Raw genomic sequence first — 20,499 nt, 5'->3', positions numbered from 1 at the left:
TACAAGCAAATGATATACATTCTTATTTCCCCCCTTCTTACACAATTGGTAGCATATTACACACTGCCCTTTCCTTTATTCCCTTAACACTGTATCATAAAGACATTTCTAAGTCAGTACACAATGAATATCCTCATTGTTTTTTACAGCTGTATCCACTGTATAGATATATCATTATTTAGGTAACCAATCCACTTTTGAGTTTGCTTCCAATCTTTAATTCTTCCATATATAAGATTAAGCACACATAGTTTAACATACAAGTGCATCTGCAGGATAAAGTCCTACAAGTGATACCGCTGGGTCAAAGGGCATATATTTGTGGCTTTAATCGATATATCTAAACTTCCCTCAATAAAAAAGTTACATACTTAATGAATGCTCCCACCAAGAATGTATGAGAGTGCCTATTTCCCCACTTGCTCATCAACGGTGTTTCTCCAACATTTTGGATTTTTGTCAATCTGACAGGTAAAAAATAAGATCTTGGTGAGGTCTTAACACCATTTTGTAAATAGTGGTGTTCTTTATTTTGTTTTTTAAGATTTATTTATTTATTTAATTTATTTTTGGCTGTATCAGGTCTTAGTTGCAGTACACAGGATCTTCGTTGAGGCATGCGGTATCTTTCGTTGTGGCGCGTGGGCTCTTTGTTGTGGTGTGCTGGCTTCTCTCTAGTTGTGGCATGTAGGTTTTCTCTTCTCTAGTTGTGGCACGCAGGCTCCAGGGCACATGGGCTCTGTAGTTGTGGCACGCGGGTTCCAGAGCATGCGGGCTCTAGTTGAGGTGTGCAAGTGCCGTAGTTTTGGCACACGGGCTTAGTTGCCCCGCGGCATGTCGGATCTTAGCTCCCTGATCAGGGATCAAAGCCACGTCCCCTGCATTGTAAGGTGAATTCTTTACCACTGGACCACCAGGGAAGTCCCTAGTGTTCTTTTCAATTACTTATAAACCCCCTTAGGTCAGAAGGAACTAACAAGCACACAAACCAGAGTCCCTAACTGAACAGAATCACATGACTGACAGCTTGGTTCTTCAGTGCCAGAGACCAAAGGCCGCTAAGGGGTTTAAGTTAGCTGTGTTCATTAAGGATCAAAGAAATTGTCAGTAATTTCATTAACCATTTCTCTTATGGTCTTCCTCAAACTAGTGACATCATCCCCAGTCCCCACAGAATAACAACACAAATAGCATTTTTCTAAACATAACCCAACCATAAGCCAATGGATACAGTGGGTTGTTTTTAATTATGTATAAACATAGCATGAAATAAGCTCTGACAGTACACAACTGTTCAACAGACATGCTATTAACAGCAAATACTTTTCTGCTGGGGGCCTGCCTGCTCTTCCAGGTGTTTGCAGCTGCCAGAAAGGAAGGCTATATTTAGAGCAGCTACCTCAGGTCAAGCCTCATGCAATGGCGGCCTGCAGTATTAGTGAGTCATGACTGGAATTACACCACCACCAACTGCTGGGCCCGTCATGTGTGTGCTAGATAAAATTTACATGCAGCAGAACTGGGCCAGGGTCCAAACTGTGCCTGTTTACTTGATCATTCAATAGGAAGGCTTAGACTTCAGTTTTTCCGGCAACTTCCTTATCTAGCTGACACTGATCTCAAGTGAAGAATATGTGACTGGTCGAACTTGGGGATGCCCAGATCCTACCACCTGCAAACAGACTTAGGAGTATATCTGGAATCAGCCTTACACTTAGGGATCAGAGATAAAACAAGGGAGAGAGAAATAAGCCTAGGTTGCATTTTGTTCTTCTGAAACTTTTTATAAAAACCAAGTGGCCACTTTTTTATAAAGATAATTTTTCTGCCGAAGGTCTCAGGCAAACAGCCTGAATTGTCTTCTGTTCACTTGGCTGTAAAATATGCTTGGGAGGGAAGAGACTATTTGTGCACTCAGGACAATTGCCAATGCTCATCCTCAGCCTGTGTCATATTTCGCCACTTGGCTCTGCCTGATATCAAACAGGACTTCGAGACCAGCACAGGAGAAACACTAGCAAGTGGAAAAGTCCAGCTACCCTACTTAGGCAGATCCATCCCCCTCCCAAATCTCCTTTCACATATTCCAACTCACCCCACAGCCAAGCCAACAAAACTGCTTACTTGTACCTGTATTATACAGAAAATTCAACCAGAGAAAGATTAAGGAATACTTTTAAAGCCCAAAGTGAAACTGAAAGTAGTGAACAGGACTCCTGTCAGGACGAAGAAGTGAAGGATGACAAAGCACAATCATTTCCCAAGTACAAGGCGGACAGAAGACATTAGCCCGGTGGTGCTCTAACCCATTAGGCAGGTACACAGCTCCTCAGCACTTGGACCATTTAGATCACTGCCTCACAGGGCCAAGGAACCGCAGGAAGAGACTAAACAGCTCCTATTCAGTGAGAGAATAGCAGATTTGATAGCATGTATTCCTGTTCAAAACAACATACCCAACTATTATTAGCCAATAAAAAACTCTACATGAAACAGAGCTGGCTGAGGAGATGGGAAAGGGAGGACACTGATTCAGTATGCAGCCCAGCCTGAAAGTTTAAACTTCCAGGTTCCTTCAGTGTTTTTGCTCAAGAAAAGTTTTTACTCTGATTTTAAAAAGTTAAAAGTGCCCTAAAGAACAAAGGGAGGCAGTGTTAATAGGGGGAAAAAGGGCACAGGCAAAGATGGATGATAGTGATGGTTACATAACATTGTGAATATACTTTATGCCACAGAACTGTGCACTGAAAAATGGTTAAAATGGTAACATTTTATTTTACTTTATTTTTTACTGACGTATAGTTGATTTACAATGTTATGTTAGTTTCTGATGTACAGCAAAGTGATTCAGATATATATATTATTTATCATATTCTTTTCCATTATGGTTTATTACAGGATACTGAATATAGTTCCCTGTGCTATACAGTAGGACCTTGCTGTTTATCAGGTGGTTTGTATCTGCTAATCCCAAACTCCTAATTTATCCCTCCCCCACCCCCTTTCCCCTTTGGTAACCATAAGTTTGTTTTCTATGTCTGTGAGTCTGTTTCTGTTTTGTAAATAAATTCATTTGGATCATATGTTAGATTCCACATATCGGTGATACCACATGGTATTTGCCTTCCTGACTTACTTCATTCACTTAGTATGATAATCTCTAGGTCCATGCATGTTGCTGCAAATGGCATTATTTCACTCTTTTTTATGGCTGAGTAGTATTCCGTTGTATATATTTACCACATCTTCATTATCCATTCATCTGTCGATGGACATTTAGGTTGCTTCCACGTCTTGGCTATTGTAAATAGTGCTGCTATGAACATGGGGGTGCATGTACCGTTTCAAATTAGTTTTCTCCTGATATATGCACAGAAGTGGAATTGCTGGATCATATGGCAACTCTATTTTTAGTTTTTTAAGGAACCTCCAAACTGTTTTCCATTGTGGCTGCACCAATTTACATTCACACCAACAGTGTAGGAGGGTTCCCTTTTCTCCACACCCTATCCAGCATTTGTTATTTGTAGACTTTTTAATGATGGCCATTCTGACCAGTGTGAGGTGATAACTCATTGCAGTTTTGATTTTCATTTCTCTAATAATTAGCGATATTGAGCATCTTTTCATGTGCCTATTGGCCATCTGTATGTCTTCTTTGAAGAAATGTCTATTTAGGTCATCTGTCCATTTTCCCACTGGGTTGTTTGTTTCTTTGTCATTGAGTTGTATGAGCTGTTAGTATATTTTGGAAATTAAGCCCTTGTCAGTTGCACTGTTTGCAAATATTTTCTCCCAGTCCATAGGTTGTCTTTTCATTTTGCTTATGGTTTTCTTGCTGTGCAAAAGCTTTTAAGTTTTTGATTAGGTCCCATTTGATTATAAAATGGTAAAATTTTAAATGGCTTTGTTTGGAGGCAGCTCCTAACCCCTGGCTGTGGGGCTTTGAACAAGTGGTTAAGCATCTGTGTCAGTTTACTCATGTGCAAAACTGAGTTTTTTTATTGTAAGGTTGCTTATATTTTTTATTACAAAGTTGGGTGTTATAAAGTTGGCTGTGAAGACTGCATGAGGCAATGTGTGTAAATGCCAATGCCCTAGGTTGGCAGTCATTCATTCAACAAATATTTAATTAATGAGCATTTATCCATGTTCTAGGCACTCGGCCTGGGTCTAGGGACAGAACAGACAGCAAAACAGACAAGGGCCCTCTCCGTTACAAAGCCTAGCAGACTGCAGCAAACCAGGGACACTCAAAGAAGGGTAACTACAACTACCTCTCACACTGAGGCTTATCAGCCCAAGGCAGCTTTTCCATCTTGGGGTAAAAAAAAAAAAAATGGGCTTGGTGCACAATACAGTTTCAACTGCACTGATAATCAGGTTAACCTGATTTGGAGTAGAAGAATCTGGTGATGCTGATATGTGTTTCCTGATGAAATGCAGTTTTATAACTAAGAAGCAATATTGTCCAACCTTCATTTTATAGATGAGGCCACAGATGCACTGACAGGTAAATAACTTGCCCCAGGCTAGACAGTCAATTATTAGTACAAATCAGAACCACATCTATTCAAAGGCATAAGACTTTTACCTTACCCAGAATTTTCCAGTTTTCTACTAATGCTCTGAACATCTGATTTTCTTAAGAACATATTAAGTACTATCATGAATTCTATAAATGAATTAATTGTAACTTCTCATTAAACTGAATTCCTGAAAGTGGTCAAATGCCTAATCTTGCATATATTCACAAACACAAAACATTTATTTTTGTACTATTTATACAAACATAAGTCAGATTGACAGTCTTATGAAGAAAAATCATCTATATACTGAATATACAGTCAGGAACATAATCCCAAAAATACGGGGGTAGAAGAAAACAGTTAAGAAAACTAGGAAATCAGAATTAAAGAGGGAATGCCGAAAGTCTAAGTATTAGCTCAGATTCTCAGCAAAATAAAATTAGACACCTTCTCTTTCCACTCTCTGAACAAGTAAGAAACTCAAAAGGGTCCAAATTGTTTATAAGAAAAAAAAACTATCCATCTAATTTGGACATAAATTAAAATGGGAAATCAGAATATTGAATCAATCTAGTTAAACATGAACAGTAGCATCTTCAGGCTTCAAGTAGTACCTATCCTGAACTTCAAGAAGTTTCCCTCACCTGTGGAGCACCAATGATACTGCTCCTAAGGCACAAGCTCATCAGGAATCAGAAAGACCTCACTATCTTTGAGTGACTGAAAAAAGCTGATTAGAAAAAGGATCAGCAAAACAGATGTCAGTTCTTACCTGGGCTTTCCAACATCTACCCGGGCTTTCCAACATCAACTCAGCAAGCATGTAACATGGAAGACCAAAAAAAGAGGCCAAAAAACATGTACTTGTGATACTTGTGAATTTTAAGGCCTGAGAAGAAACTGAGAATTTCATTAAAACAAAGATGAATGCAGGTAGGGAACAGAAGTTGGGCTAAAGAAGACTTAAAATACTTTCAAACCTAAAAATTAACTAATAGATGATATTATTTAATACATGAAGACAGTAAGAAGAAAGAAAGAACTTGTGAAAGATTTCATTAAGAGGAGCAACAAAGTTCACACCAGTATTTACCCACTTCTCAGGGCCCTAGCAAGCCCTAGATTGTTTCTTCCTCTTCTTTTCCTGGCTATTTACTGATCCATTAATTTTAATACTTTTTAGAACTGGTCCCTCTAACTAACATCAGCAGTTATACCTTTTCCAAAGAGAAAGTAAAACACTAGCATTCTGCCATGAAAACCCAAGGTGGTGGCACTGTTCTCGATTTAAAGAGAGGGTCCAGGGGTTAGGCGCTTTCACTGCCGTGGCCTGGGTTCAGTCCCTGGTCAGGGAACTAAGATCCCTCAAGCCTTGTTGACAACCCCAAAATTCAGAGACATAACAACCAAATGCAATATATGATCTTTGAGGTCCTTGAATGGATTCTGATTCTATTTTAAAAAAAAAAGGTTAAAAATGATACATTTGGGAAGAACTGAGCAAACTTACAATATGTACTGGATATCTTTTTAGTACTAAAGAATTTTTGTAAATTATCTTAGTGTCTTACTATGTAGTTATGTAAAGGAATGTCCTTTTTTTTAGAAGCATGCTGAAATATTTAAGGATGAAGGGTCGTGATGTCTACAACTTTCAAATGATTCAAAAAATTTTTATATAAAGAAAACAAATTATGGCAAAAATGTTAACCACTGTTGTTGAATTAGGTGGCAAGTATAAGGGTATATACTCTGATTCTTTTAAAATTTTCTGTAGGTTTGAATAGTTTATAAAAAAGGTAAATGAAAACAAAAACAGAAGAAAGAAAAGGTATCTTATTTCCCACCACTGGAAGATACAAAAAAAAATTAGGTGCAAAGAATTACTTCAGCCATCTAGGGAACATTAAGGAACCTACTGGGAACCTCAGGAGACCTAATGAGGATGAGGCTGACATGCTGACAATGACAGATCAGAAAGGGAAATAAAATTGCTGTGTCCTTGATGATATAGTTGAACCACTAAATTAGGCAACCCCAGAGCCATCTTACATTGGGTATCGCTGTCATCTGAGAAAATACAATTGGCTCATTGTTTAAAAAGTGGGCAGGGGAAGGGGCAGATTTTGAGCCTACACCAATTTGACAGTGGCATCATAGAGTTTAATTTCTGAGTGCCTTTGGCTGTGTCAAGATCAAACTATTTCTCCTCTTTTAAAAAAACTGAGGTGAAAGTCACATAACATACAATTAACTACATACTTTAAAGTATACAATTCAATGGTGTTTACTGCATTCACAATGTTGTGCAACCACCACCTCTACTTTCAAAACTTTTAAATCATCTCATACCCATTAAGAACACCACATATCCATTAAGTAATCATTCTTCATTATTCCCTCCCCCGCATCCCCTGGCAACTACATATCTATTTTCTGTCTCTATGAATTTGTCTATTTTCGATAATTTATATAAAAGGAATGACACCATATGCAACCTCTGTGTCTGGTTTCTTCCACTTAGCAGAATATTTTTGAGATTTATCCCAAATGGTAGCATGCTGATCAGTATTTCATTCCTTTATATGGCTAAATAATATTCCATTATATGTACATACCACATTTTGACTATCCATTCATCTGCTGATGGGCATTTGGATTGTTTCTACCTTTTGACTATTGAGTAATACTGCTATAAACATTCATATACAAGTGTCTGTGTGGGCATATGTGCTCATTTCTTTAGATATATACCTAGGAGTAGAACGTCTGGGTCACATGTAATTCCGTGTCTAACTTTTCAAAAAACCACAAACTGTTTTCCACATCAGCTGAACCATGTTACATTTCTACCAACAATGTACAAGTCAAGTGTTCCTATTTCTCGACATCCTCACCAACGCTTCTTTTCTTTTTTTTTCTTTTTTTTTTTCTTTTTTGCGGTACGCAGGCCTCTCACTGTTGTGGCCTCTCCCGTTGTGGAGCACAGGCTCCGGACGCACAGGCTCAGCGGCCATTGGCTCACAGGCCCAGCCGCTCCGTGGCATGTGGGATCTTCCCGGACCAGGCCACAAACCCGTGTCCCCTGCATCGGCAGGCGGACTCTCAACCACTGCGCCACCAGGGAAGCCCTCTTTTTTTTTTATTATAGCCATCCTAGTGGGTGTGAAGTGATATCTGACTGTGGTTTTGATTTCCATTTCCTTAATGACCAATGATCTTAAACAACTTTTCATGTACTTGGCTATCCGTATATCCTCTTCGGAGATACGTCTATTCAAATCTTTTGTTCATTTTTGTGACTGAGTTGCTTGTCTTCCTATTGTGCAGCTGCAAGGATTCTTTATACATTCTGGATACTAGACCCTTATCAGATATATGATTTACAAATATTTTCTCCCATTATGTTGACTGTCTTTTCACTTCCTTGATAATGTCTTTTGATGCATAACAAGTTTTTAATTTTGTTGCAGTCCGATTTATCTAGTTTTTTTCATTGTTGCTTTGACTCTGACATCAAATCTAAGAATCAGTAGCCCAATCCAAGATCATGAAGATTTATCCCTATGTTTCTTCTAATAGTTTTATTGTTTTACTTTTATTTAGGTCACTGATTTTCAGTTAACTTTTGTATAAAGAGTGAGGTAGGGGGTCTGACTTCATTCTTTTGCCTGTGGTTATGCAGTTGTACCAGCACCATGTGTTAAAGAAAATGAAACATTTTTAAGAGAAAAAGAAGTTGGACAGACTCTTGGGTATGAGTAGGATTCTGCCCTATGGGTGATCCTTGCTAGCCTTTGGGGACACTTCTATGTCAAGTGCAGTAAACGGCAAAGCTCAGACATGGGAAACTGAGTGGGTGAACGAATTGAGACATGCACTGTACCTCACCATAACTCAAGTATGGTATGCTTATGCTCTGATCACCCTAAAAAATATATTTCCTATTCCCAAACACAGTTTCCAGGACTGAAAGAACCAACAACATTTATGCTCAGAATCAAACTAAATTATCAGTACAAAAATGTTTTCCCTATCTGCCAATCAGTAAGTATATAATATTTACTTCTTTTATATTTCTTTTCTTTAAGTTTTCACTCATTCATGCTCTAGGTAATAGAAACGTAAAGATAAATAAGACAAAGTCTTTGCTACCAAGGAACACAAAGTCTATTAAAGAAAGATTTAGAAACAAGTAATCACAATTCAATGAGGTAAATTTCAGGGAAGAAATATAGCCAAGGACTACAAAAGTACAGAAAAGAAAATACCTTACTCCAACTTAGGAATTCAGGGAAAGCTTCATCAACCAGGTAACATCAAAACTGTACCCTAGGGCTTCCCTGGTGGCGCAGTGGTTGAGAGTCCGCCTGCCGATGCAGGGGACACGGGTTCGTGCCCCGGTCCGGGAAGATCCCACATGCCGCGGAGCGGCTGGGCCCGTGAGCCATGGCCACTGAGCCTGCGCATCCGGAGCCTGTGCTCCGCAATGGGAGAAGCCACAACAGTGAGAGGCCCGCGTACCGCAAAAAAAAAAAAAAACTGTACCCTAATGAACTGGTTAACCACTTAGAGAAGGGGGTGAAGGGGCATTTCAGATAGAGGGAGATTATATGCAAAGGCACACAAATGTATGAGAATCACAAGAACACCACAAACTCACCAACAGCCAGAAAAAGACAGGCCTGACAACATTCAGGTCTCTGGTTCTGAAGCCCAAATGAATTGCTAACTTAAGTTCTAAGATATTCCTGTATCCTTATTAATTCTCATTTTTATTCAGGCTAGTTTAAGACAGGGTTGTGTTCACCTCCAGTACAGTCCTAACTGATACAAGACTAAAGTATTGCAAAAGTTAAAAATCCACAATGCATAACAAAGTCAAGGGGACTTCCCTGGTGGAGCAGTGGTTAAGAATCTTCCTGCCAATGCAGGGGACACGGGTTTGAGCCCTGGTCCGGGAAGATCCCACATGCCGCAGAGCAACTAAGCCCACGCGCCACAACTACTGAGCCTGCGCTCTAGAGCCTGCGAGCCATAACTACTGAATCCCGAGCGCCTAGAGCCCATGCTCTGCAACAAGAGAAGCCACCACAATGAGAAGCCCACACACCGCAACAAAGAGTACCCCCATTCGCCAGAACTAGAGAAAGCCTGCAAGCAGCAAGGAAGACCCAATGCAGCCAAAAATAAGTAAATAAATATTTTTAAAAACAAACAAACAAAAAGTCAAGGTGAGATGGAGGAAATGGGCTCCCCTCCATCTGGGCTTAGCAAGCTAGCAGTCCCTGTATGTAGCAAAGCAACTGGTTACACTCCATATGCACTCCAAAGCTAGATGGAGCTTTTGGAGCTTGGACCATAAAAGGAAATTGCCCACAGAACACTCTGCAAACTTCAGTAAAGTTTTTCAAGACAATCCAACCTGCAAAACACAACCCAACCCAATCTGGTTTTCCAGAAAGAAGATATGACATACAAGATAAGAATATAACTTTCTGCCCAAAGCCAGAGATCTGAAACCTCTAATTGTTAGATAATTAAGAGACTTGCTGAATTTCAGCACCTGAACTCTCTGCATCACTTAAACTGTGAGACACTGATGAATACAATGTAGATAGCCCCTTTCAAACACTTCTCCCAGGATCCCCCAAACTGCCATCTCCTCCTCCCTTCATTATAAACCATATCTAAAAGAAACATAGCTGGGAGAAGGGAAATTTAGGGGGTGACATTCCACAGAATATTTGAGAAAACTCTAAATCCAGAATTATCCACCCATGCCCTGAGGAGAGATCTTTAACCTGGAAAGATAAGCAGAGCTAAGGGACCTAACCCAGTCCTAGCAATCCTCTTCAGCAATTTGGAGACTAAAATCTAATTATAATATTACTGGACTTGGTTATTTATCGAAGGGAATGTCCAAATACGAAGTGGATAAGCAATGAACTTAAGTTTTAAAGGAGTTCTATTATTAGGAGCCTATAATTATTATACCCCTGGTCAAGCCCTAGGTCCCAAAAGTAGCATCGTATTGGAAGGGAAAGCTAAAGCAGCATGGCCCTCATAAAGGAACTCTCCCACCCTGCCCCTACATCTCCTGTGCTCTTCTCAAGGAAGGTCATGAAGAATATCAGACACAGGAAATCTTTCTGGGGTAAGCTAGGCCAAGGCCTTCAGTTCTTCACCGATGAAATGAGTTAACAGGTGACCAGGAGACTTGCTGACTGTATTTTACTGCTGCTGCCCTACAGAAGACAGTGTACACTCGTAATTCTTTCTGCTTCTATCCCCCAGGCTGAGAACAGTGCCTGGCATACAGAAGGTGCTTAATATATATTTGTTGACTGGAATATGCTACTGACCAAAATATAGTACAGCTGCCCTTGACCAACATGAGGTAAATTGGGTGGGTCCACTATAGTCAGATTTTTTTCAGTGGTAAATACTACAGTACTACACAATCCAAGATTGGTTGAATCCACGGATTGGGAACTGCTAATGTGGAGGGCCAAATTACAAATTATACACAGATTTTCCACTGCATGGAGGGTTTGCACTCTTAACCCCCGAGTTGTTAAAAGGTCAACTATATTTTCCCTTTCATCACATTTTCCCCTCACAATTTTATACTGGGACTATAGGCATACCTTGTTTTAATGGACTTGGCTTTATTGTGCTTTACAGATAATTGCTTTTTTACAAATTGAAAGTCTGTGGCAATCTGGCTGCAGGCAAGTCTATCAGTGCATTTTTCCAACAGCATTTGCTCACTTTGTGTCTCTGTGTCACATTTTGGTAATTTTCACAATATTTCAAACTTTTTCATTATTATTATATTTGTTATGGTGATCTGTGATCAGCAATATATGATGTTTCTATTGTAATTGTTTTGGGGTGCCACGAACAGTGCCCACATAAGACTGTGAACTTAATTGGTAAATGTACGTGTTCTGACCACTCCACCAACCAGCCATCTCCCCACCTCTCTCCCTTCTCCTTGGGTCTCCCTATTCCCTGAGATATAATATTGAAATTAGGACAACTAATAACCCTTCAATGGCCTCTAGGTGTTCGAGTGAAAGGAAGAGCCACACATCTCTCCCTTCACATCAAAAGCTAGAAATGATTAAGCTTAGTGAGGAAGGCATGTCAAAAAACAAGATAGGCCAGAAGCTAGGTCGCTTGTACCAAACAGGTAAGTTGTGAAAGCAGAGGAAAAGTTCTTCAAGGAAATGAAAAGTGCTACTCCAGTGAACACACGAATCATAAGAAAAGTGAAACAGCCTTACTGCTCATATGGAGAAAGTTTGAGTGGTCTGGATAGAAGATCACATCAGCCACAACATTCCCTCAAGCCAAAGCCTAATCCAGAGCAAGGCCCTGACTCTCTTCAACTCTGTGAAGGCTGAGAGAGGTGAAGAAGCTGCAGAAGAAAAGTTTAAAGCTAGCAGAGGTTGGTTCTTGCAGTTTAAGGAAAGAAGCCCTCTCCATAACATAAAAGTGCAAGGTGAAGGAGCAAGTGCTGATGTAGAAGCTGCAGCAAGTTATCCAGAAGATTCAGCTAAGATAATTCATGAAGGTGGGCTACACTAAACAAGAGATTTTCAATGTAGACAAGACAGCCTTATATTGGGAGAAGATGCCATCTAGGACTTTCATAGCTAAGGAGGAGAAGTCAGTGCCTGGCTCCAAAGGACAGGCTTTCTTGTTAGGGGCTAATGCAGCTGGTGGCTTTACGGTGAAGCCAGTGATCATTTACCATTCTGAAAACTCTAGGGCCCTTAAAAATTATGCTCAATCTGCTCTGCCTGTGCTCTGTAAATGAAACAACAAAGCCTGGATGACTGTACATCTGTTTGCAACATGCTTCACTGACCATTTCAAGCCCACTGTTGAGACTTACTGCTCAGAAAAAAAGATTCCTTTCAAAATGTTACTACTCATCGACGGTGCTCCTGGTCACCCAAGAGCTCTGATGGAGATATGCAACGAGATTTTCATGTCTGCCAACACAACATCCGTTCTGTAGCCATAGATCAAAGAGTCATTTCTACTTTCAAGTCTTGTTCTTTAAGAAATACATTTTGTGAGGCTATAGTGAATCCTCTGATGCATCTGGGCAAAGTAAGTCCTTCTGGAAAGGATTCACCATTCTAGATGCCATTAAGAACATTTGTGATTCATGGGAGGAGGTCAAAATATCAACATTAAGAGGAGTTTGGAAGAAGCTGACTGTAACCCTCGTGGATGACTTTGGAGGGGTTCGAGACTTCAGCGGAGGAAGTAACTGCAGATGTGGTGGATGTAGCGAGAGAATTAGAAGCGGAGCCTGAAGATGTGACTGAATGGCTGCAATCTCAGGATAAAACTTTAACCGATGAGGAGTTAACTTTTTATGACGAGCAAAGGAAGTGGCTCCTTGAGATGGTATCTAGTCCTGGTGAAGATGCTGTGAAGATTGTTGAAATAACAACAAAGGACTTAGAATATTACATAAACTTAGTTGATAAAGGAATGGCAGGGTTTGAAAGAACTGACTCCCAATTTGAAAGAATTTCAACTGTGGGCAAAATGCTATCAAACAGCATTGCATGCTACAGAGAAACTGATCGTAAAAGAAAGAGTCAGTCAAGGCAGCAAACTTCATTGTTCTCTTACTTTAAGCTGCCCCAGCCTTCAGCAACTCCCAAGCTGATCAGTCTGTAGCCATCAACATGGAGGCAAGACCTTCCACCAGCAAAAAAGATTACAACTTGCTAAAGGCTCAGATGATGGTTAGCGGTTTTTGCCAATAAAGGATTTTTTAATTAAGATATGTGCATTGTTTTCTTAGACATAATGCTATTGCACACTTGACAGACTACAGTGTAGTCTAAACATAACTTTTACATGCACCGGGAAACCAAAAAATTCATGTGACTCGCTTTATGGCAATATTCAGTTTATTACGGTGGTCTGGAACTGAATCAGCTATATCTCCAATGTATGCCTATATATCAATATAACAGAGGGCAGAGGAATGCCAACAACAAAGAAATGTATCATTTAGCCTATAGAGTGCAGGATCATGCAAATGTATACCTGGACCAATCAAGACCACATTAGGGAAAGCACAGCTATCACCCAAAGACCTTCAGTTGGTGGGATAGGGCACCTGGGACAACAAAAGTCATAATTATGATAGCTGGACCTGACTAGGGGGTCTTCTCCCATGGGAGAGGGGGGATGAGAGCATTTGTAGTTGTTACTTGTTTGGCAATGCCCCCACTTGCACGTAGAACTCCTTAATACAGAGTGAGGTCATTCCAGAGTTAACGTCGGGGTGGGGACACCCAGAAATTTGAAACTGAAATTTAGAAAGAGTTTTTCTCATAGTATCTGGGCTATAAACTACACATTTGGGGGCTTTTGACAGTCACCGTTCTCTTCAGCAGAGATAGGAGACCACTGCAAACACCTAGATACAACATACATAGAAAGGAATCTGAAGGGTTTTTTAGTCCCTGGTTCCAGTTGTTCCTGGAAGCCCAAACTTATTCCTGCCTTTGGGTTCTGTGTAACATAGAAACATCCTTAAAATACCCCCACCCCTTTAGCATTATCTAGTTGGAAGTAAGTTTGTTACCTGCAACATAATAATCCCAGATTAATTCAAAATTGTAGAGTGTGGTCCAGAGATAGAGTCTGCAAGTCTGGTGCAAAGTCTGTCACAAGAGACAGAAGAGGAACTGGAAAGGTAAATTAAAACTTAACTCAGATCCAGCAATCTACTTTTGGGTATATATCCAAAAGAACAGAAAGCAGAGTCACAAAAAAAATGTGCACATCCATGTTCATAGCAGCATTATTCACAATAGCCAAAAGATGAAAGCACATGTCAATCAACGGATGAAATGGATTAAAATACACATACAGTGAAATATTACTCAAACTTAGAAAGGAAAAACTGTCACATGTTGGAACATGGATAAACCTTGAGAACATTATGCTAAGAGAAATAAGCTGTCACAAAAAAGATAAATACTGTATTACTGTATTCACTTATATGAGGTATCCAGAGTAGTAATTCATAGAAACGAAGTAGAATGATGACTGACAGGGGCTAAGGAAAGGGGGAAATGAAGAGTTATTGTTTATGGGTAGAGAATTTCAGTTTTGCAAGATGAAAAAGTTCTGGAGATTAAGTGCACAACATGCTTAACACTACTGAACTGTACACTTAAAAATGGTTAAGATGACAAATTCTATGTTATGTGTATTTAACCACAATTTTTAAAAATTTTAATTAGGATGAGACCAATATGCTTCAATAAGAAATTTGGACTTAACTCCTAAATGCAAAGGAGAGCATCTAAAGGTTAAAAAAAACAACTCTACTGAAGTAGGACTTATGCAGCATAAAACTCACCCATTTCAATTGCACAATTCAATGATTTTTAGTAAAGTTACTGAATTGTAACACAATCACCATGTTTCAGAACATTTTCATCATCCCCACAATGTGTATATATGTTATGTTAATGGCACAGGGGAATTAAGGATGTTAATCAGGTGACCTGGACATAGCAACATTATCCTGGATTATCCAGGTGAACTCAATGTAATCACTTCCTTAAGTGTGAGAGGGAACTGGAAGACAGAACCAGAGAGAGAGCAGTGTGAGAAGGACCCACACAACATGCTGGCTCTGAAGATGGAGAAAAGAGGCCATAAGACAAGGTACGGTATGTGGCCCCTGGAAGTGGGAAAAGGCAAAGAAACGAACTCTCCAGCAAGAACACAGCCCTGTTACACCTTTATTTTAGCCCAGTGAGACTCATTTTGGATTTCTGAACTCCATAACCGTAAAATCATAAATTGATGTTTTTATAAACCACTAAGTTTGTGGTAATTTATTAACAACAGCAAAAAATTAATACAATGGCTATTCATTATATTATTCTTTCTACTTTACTATATGTTTGAAAATGTTCATCTTACAAGAAAACTATGAATATAAAAAACTAAAAGGTTACAAATAAAAAGGTGCTATTTTCTGCTGGGTCATTTCCTTCATCATAACTCGGCTCTCAAGAACTCAATTATCCATTAAAGATGCACACTTAGAAGTTAACGCCTATTCTTCTTGCCTCCCGCCACCCCACCCCCACCCCCGCCATGTAACTGTCATGGATACTTCCTAAAAAGGTAAATAATCATTAGGTTCAGTGCTAACTGAAATTTCTGAAGATACGAGAACAGAGTAGAAATGCGCAGAGTAGCCATGAAAATGTAAAATACTCAAAAAGTCCCAGAATGACAAACAGAAAATGTGATTCAAACAAAACTAACTTCATAAACAAAACATTTGTGGTTTATTGTTGTTCATGGAACTTTCGTTGGGACATAATTTAAAGTAGCAGTTATGAAATGATTAAGTAAATCTATAATTATGGTTTTCAAAAGTGTGTTTACCTCACAAGGAGCTTAGAATAAGCCAGCAATGGTTAAAATGCGTCTTATCCTACAGCCTAGTCAGAGATCTGTTTTCTAAAAAATACTAGCAACTTTTTTTTTATTTTTAAAAAAGGGAAAAGTGCCAAAAAGCTAAATTGTAAGCCAGCGTTCCACTCTCAAATCTAGCTGTTGTTTCTGCATACAGAGAAAAAAAATGCAGGGGCTTCTAAAAGAAATCACACACCTTTTACATATACCTTTGATTAAAATGCTCCACACCTGTCTAATATGTCTTGCCTAGAGATTTCCTGATGGTGTGCTACAGGGGCCAGCTTCAAAGCCTCTTCAGTTTCATCGCCCCTAAAGAACCACGCTGACCACACCATCTTTGAAGAACACAACAGTAAGCCTCAGCATACATCACCTCCAAAATTGCATACTAGGGTACGTGTCTAAGACCCTATGTTATGAATCTTATTCTGTCCTCTAAAAACAAAAAGGTAAATAAAACTTGGCCAAGTTCTATGCAATATGATGAACAAAGCCAATGCAACGTTATCATCACCACCAAATAATGTCACATGGCCTTAATGCCCACTCTGCTCATTCTGCAGCCAACCCATCTCCAAATACTCTGTGGCTATATTTGGCTGTTCTCTAGTACATGTGAGATAGGTACCTTAAAAAGCTACATACACTGGAAGACTAAATTAAATTGGATAGAACTTGAAAAAGACTAGGATAAAGGCAGATTTTATCACAGCTCATAAACCTGAGAGGACCAGCCCCCCTTTTATTTTACAAACTAATAAAATGACAGTATAAAAGATGTCAGATGCCATTTTTAGTAGTACCTAATCCCTGAGAACAAACAAGGAAGACAACATGTAAAGAATATTTCCTGTAAAAGTCCTATGACACTTGCAGACAGTCTCACATACTCTGTTAATGTTTTCATGTCTGGGCAACCAACTGCACATAAGAAGCAGTCAGGTTTGGACAGCTCATCCAACTATGGCATTTATTTTACATTACAGAAGAAAAGAATTTTTAAAAATAGCTACTTTGCATGATACTGCATAATTACCACCAGTTAAATTACTATCAAAAAAAAAAAATCACAAAACCATCCAAACAAACAAGGGGGGAAAAAAACTAATTTGGTTTACAAAGAAAAACTAATAAAAGCTTAAGAAAAACCATTTCTGTATCTTTTTCTTATTCCTTAAAAAGAGTGGTCTCTCAAAGAGAGAAAAGCAGCAAACATCCCCAAATAATGTAAACACAGTCAAAATGTTTATGTATTTCAAGCTTCGCAAAGGTCAAGGAGATCTCCCTCTCTCTCCAGTAGTTTCTTTGGATCCTTTGTGGCTAAGGGTAAGGTAAATACACTTAGCTCAACACTATTAAGACAAGCAACCAAAATCTGCTTCATTCTCCATAAAATCCTTCATGACTCTGACAAGTTCCATTTAAAAATTAGCAATATCTTTACAAAAGACTGCTAACTAATAAACACAGAAGGAACAACAGAATTAGAAAATTACCTTTTTGCAACCACTAGGCAATAAATAACTCAAGCAAGGATCATCAATGGATACTAAAACAGGAGAAAGATTGCTGGGGAAAAGGATATTCTCACAGTCTATCACAGATTACTTACTAATTACAAAGAAGGATAACAGGTGGACACTGTCTTAACTAAATACTCAAATTTAGCATAATAATGAGACAAAAGCAGATGCCTCCTGATGTGATGCAACAGAAGACACATTTCTAACAACAACAAAACGTTTAACCTGAATTTAACCATGAGGAAACAGACTAATCAACAATATGGGACACTCCAGAGGACAACTGGCCTGGACTTTTAAAAAATGTCAATGTCATAAAACAAGCAAATGGCAAAGGTGAGGTTAAAGACATGACAACCTAATATAGCATGAGATGCTTGAGAAGACTCTGGATTTTTTTTAAAAAAGTTATAAAGGGCATCTGGGGAACAAATAGGAAAATCTAGATATGAACTGTATATTGGATAACACTATTATTTCCAGGCTAACTTCCTTGGGAGTGACAATGACATTGCAGATATGTAGCATGACGCCCTTGTTCTTAGAAGATATCTGCTGAAGGACTAAGAGGTGAAATGTCATGATGTCTGCAATTTATCTCAAATGGTTCAGGGAAGAAAAATAAAATAAAATCCAGAGAGAGCTTTCACACATTGCCGGTGGGAATGAAAAATGGTAGTTACTTTGGAAAAGAGTTTGGCAGTTTCTTAAAAAGACATAATTTTACAATACAAAATAGCAATCAATTCCTAGGTATCTACCCAGAAGAAATCAAAACACACATCTAAAGCCTTGCAAATGAATGTTCATAGCAGTTTTATTCATAATAGCCAAGTAGAAAAAAATCCAAATGTCCATCAACTGGTAAATGGATAAACAAAACGTGGTATATCCATGCAATGGAAAATTACTCAGCAACAAAAATACTGATACACGCTAAAACATGGATAAACCTCATAAACAAAACACTAACTGAAAGAAGCCAGATACAAAAGATCACTTATGGGACTTTCCTGGTGGTCCAGTAGCTTAAGAATCCGTGCTCCCAATGCAGGGGGCCCGGTTTCAATCCCTGGTCAGGGAACTAGATCCCACACGCATGCCGCAACTACAAGTTTGCATGCCACAACTAAGAGTCCACATGCTGCAACTAAGAGTCCACGTGCCACAACTAAAACACGCCGCAATGAAGATCCCGCATGCCATGACTAAAACACGGCGCAGCCTAAATAAATAAATAATTTTTTTAAAAAAAGACTCCTTGGGCTTCCCTGGTGGCGCAGTAGTTGAGAGTCCACCTGCCGATGCAGGGGACACGGGTTCGTACCGTCCGGGAAGATCCCACATGCCGTGGAGCAGCTGGGCCCACGAGCCATGGCCGCTGAGCCTGCGTGTCCGGAGCCTGTGCTCCACAACGGGAGAGGCCACAACAGTGAGAGGCCCGCATACCGCAAAAAAAAATAAATAAATAAAATAAAATAAATAAAAAATAAAAAAAGACTCCTTATTATATGATTCCATTGATATAAACAGTAAAAGAAAAGGCAATTATTTAGAGACAGAAAAAAAATTAGTGTTTGCCTGAGGCTGGAAGTAGGAATGGTGATTAACTATAAATAGGCAGGCAAAGTCTTCTTGAAATGATGAAAATATTATACAACTGGATTGTAGTGATGGTTGCTCAGTTCTGTAAACTTACTAAAAATCATTCAATTATCTATTTTAAATGGGTTAATTTATGATATGTAAATTATACTTCAATAAAGATACTTAAAAAATAAAGCAGATATGGTAAAATGGCAATTATACAGATAGTCACTGTGCTAATCTTTCAACTCTTCTATAGTTTTGAAAGTCTTCAAAATAAAAAGCTGGGGGACAGATCAGAATGACCTCTGCAAAGTACATACACTCACCCCGAAATTAGTGTTTCTAACTGTAGATTACCTAAAAGAAGTAAAGGACAGAGCACAACTCTGATAGATTTAGGATTAAATAAAAGAAGAACATATTGGAACCTAGGGCAAATTTTTATCTAAGGATGTGATTAACAATTTTTTCTCTACTTAGGTATTATTTTTTCCTAATTACACAAGTAATACATATTCATTATAGAAAATGTGAGAATTAAAGTGAAAAAGAAAGTATAAAAAAGAAAATAAAAAACTTCATAATCTCATAGCCAGAGATAAGTATTTGTAGTTTGTTTTTTATCCTTCAGGTAAATGCAGATCCATTTTGGCGAAGGAAAGCTATCTAAACGCAACATCATCACAACTTGATTATTCAATTGGTATACTAAAATTTTACATCATATCCAAACAATCACATAAATCGTAAGAATAAAAAGGCAGAATAAAAAATTTTAGATGCAAATCCAATACTTCCTTTCAGCTTCCAATTAAAAATTTCAGGGACTTCCCTGTGGCTCAGTGGTTAAGAATCCGCCTACCAATGCAGGGGACACGGGTTCGAGCCCTGGTCCAGGAAGATCCCACATGCCTCAGAGCAACTAAGCCCATGTGCCACAACTACTGAACCTGCACTCTAGAGCCCATGAGCCACAACTACTACTGAAGCCCACGCGCCTAGAGCCCATGCTGCGCAACGAGAGAAGCCACCGCAATAAGAAGCCTGCGCACCACAACGAAGAGTAGCCCCTGCTCGCAGCACCTAGAGAAAGCCCGCGCACAGCAATGAAGACCCAATGCAGCCAAAACTAAATTAATTAACTAATTAAAAAAAAATTTCACACACTAGCCTCAGCTCTCTCCCAAAACCCTCCTAAAATATAGGTATAGTGCTACAGATTGAATGAACCTTTGTGTCCCCCCAAAATTCACTGTGAAACCCTAACTCTCAATGTGATGGTATTAGGAGGTGGAGCCTTTCGGAGGTTATTAGGTCACAAGGGTAAAGCCCTCACGAATGGAATTAGTGTCCTTATAAAAGCCATC

The 20,499-nt window shown here is 39.1% G+C and overlaps 1 protein-coding gene across 4 annotated transcripts in view; it reads right to left on the bottom strand.

The window, feature by feature from the left end:
- Positions 1-20,499, bottom strand: part of ILRUN (inflammation and lipid regulator with UBA-like and NBR1-like domains) — a 122,400-nt gene that overhangs the window by 84,877 nt on the left and 17,024 nt on the right. The gene's annotated exons all lie outside the window — the stretch shown is intronic.

Source organism: Grampus griseus (assembly GCF_964374135.1).
Source record: "Grampus griseus genome assembly, chromosome: 10".
NCBI lineage: Eukaryota > Metazoa > Chordata > Mammalia > Artiodactyla > Delphinidae > Grampus > Grampus griseus.
The sequence above is the reverse complement of the archived record's forward strand: the minus strand, read 5'-3'. Positions and strand labels throughout refer to the sequence as shown.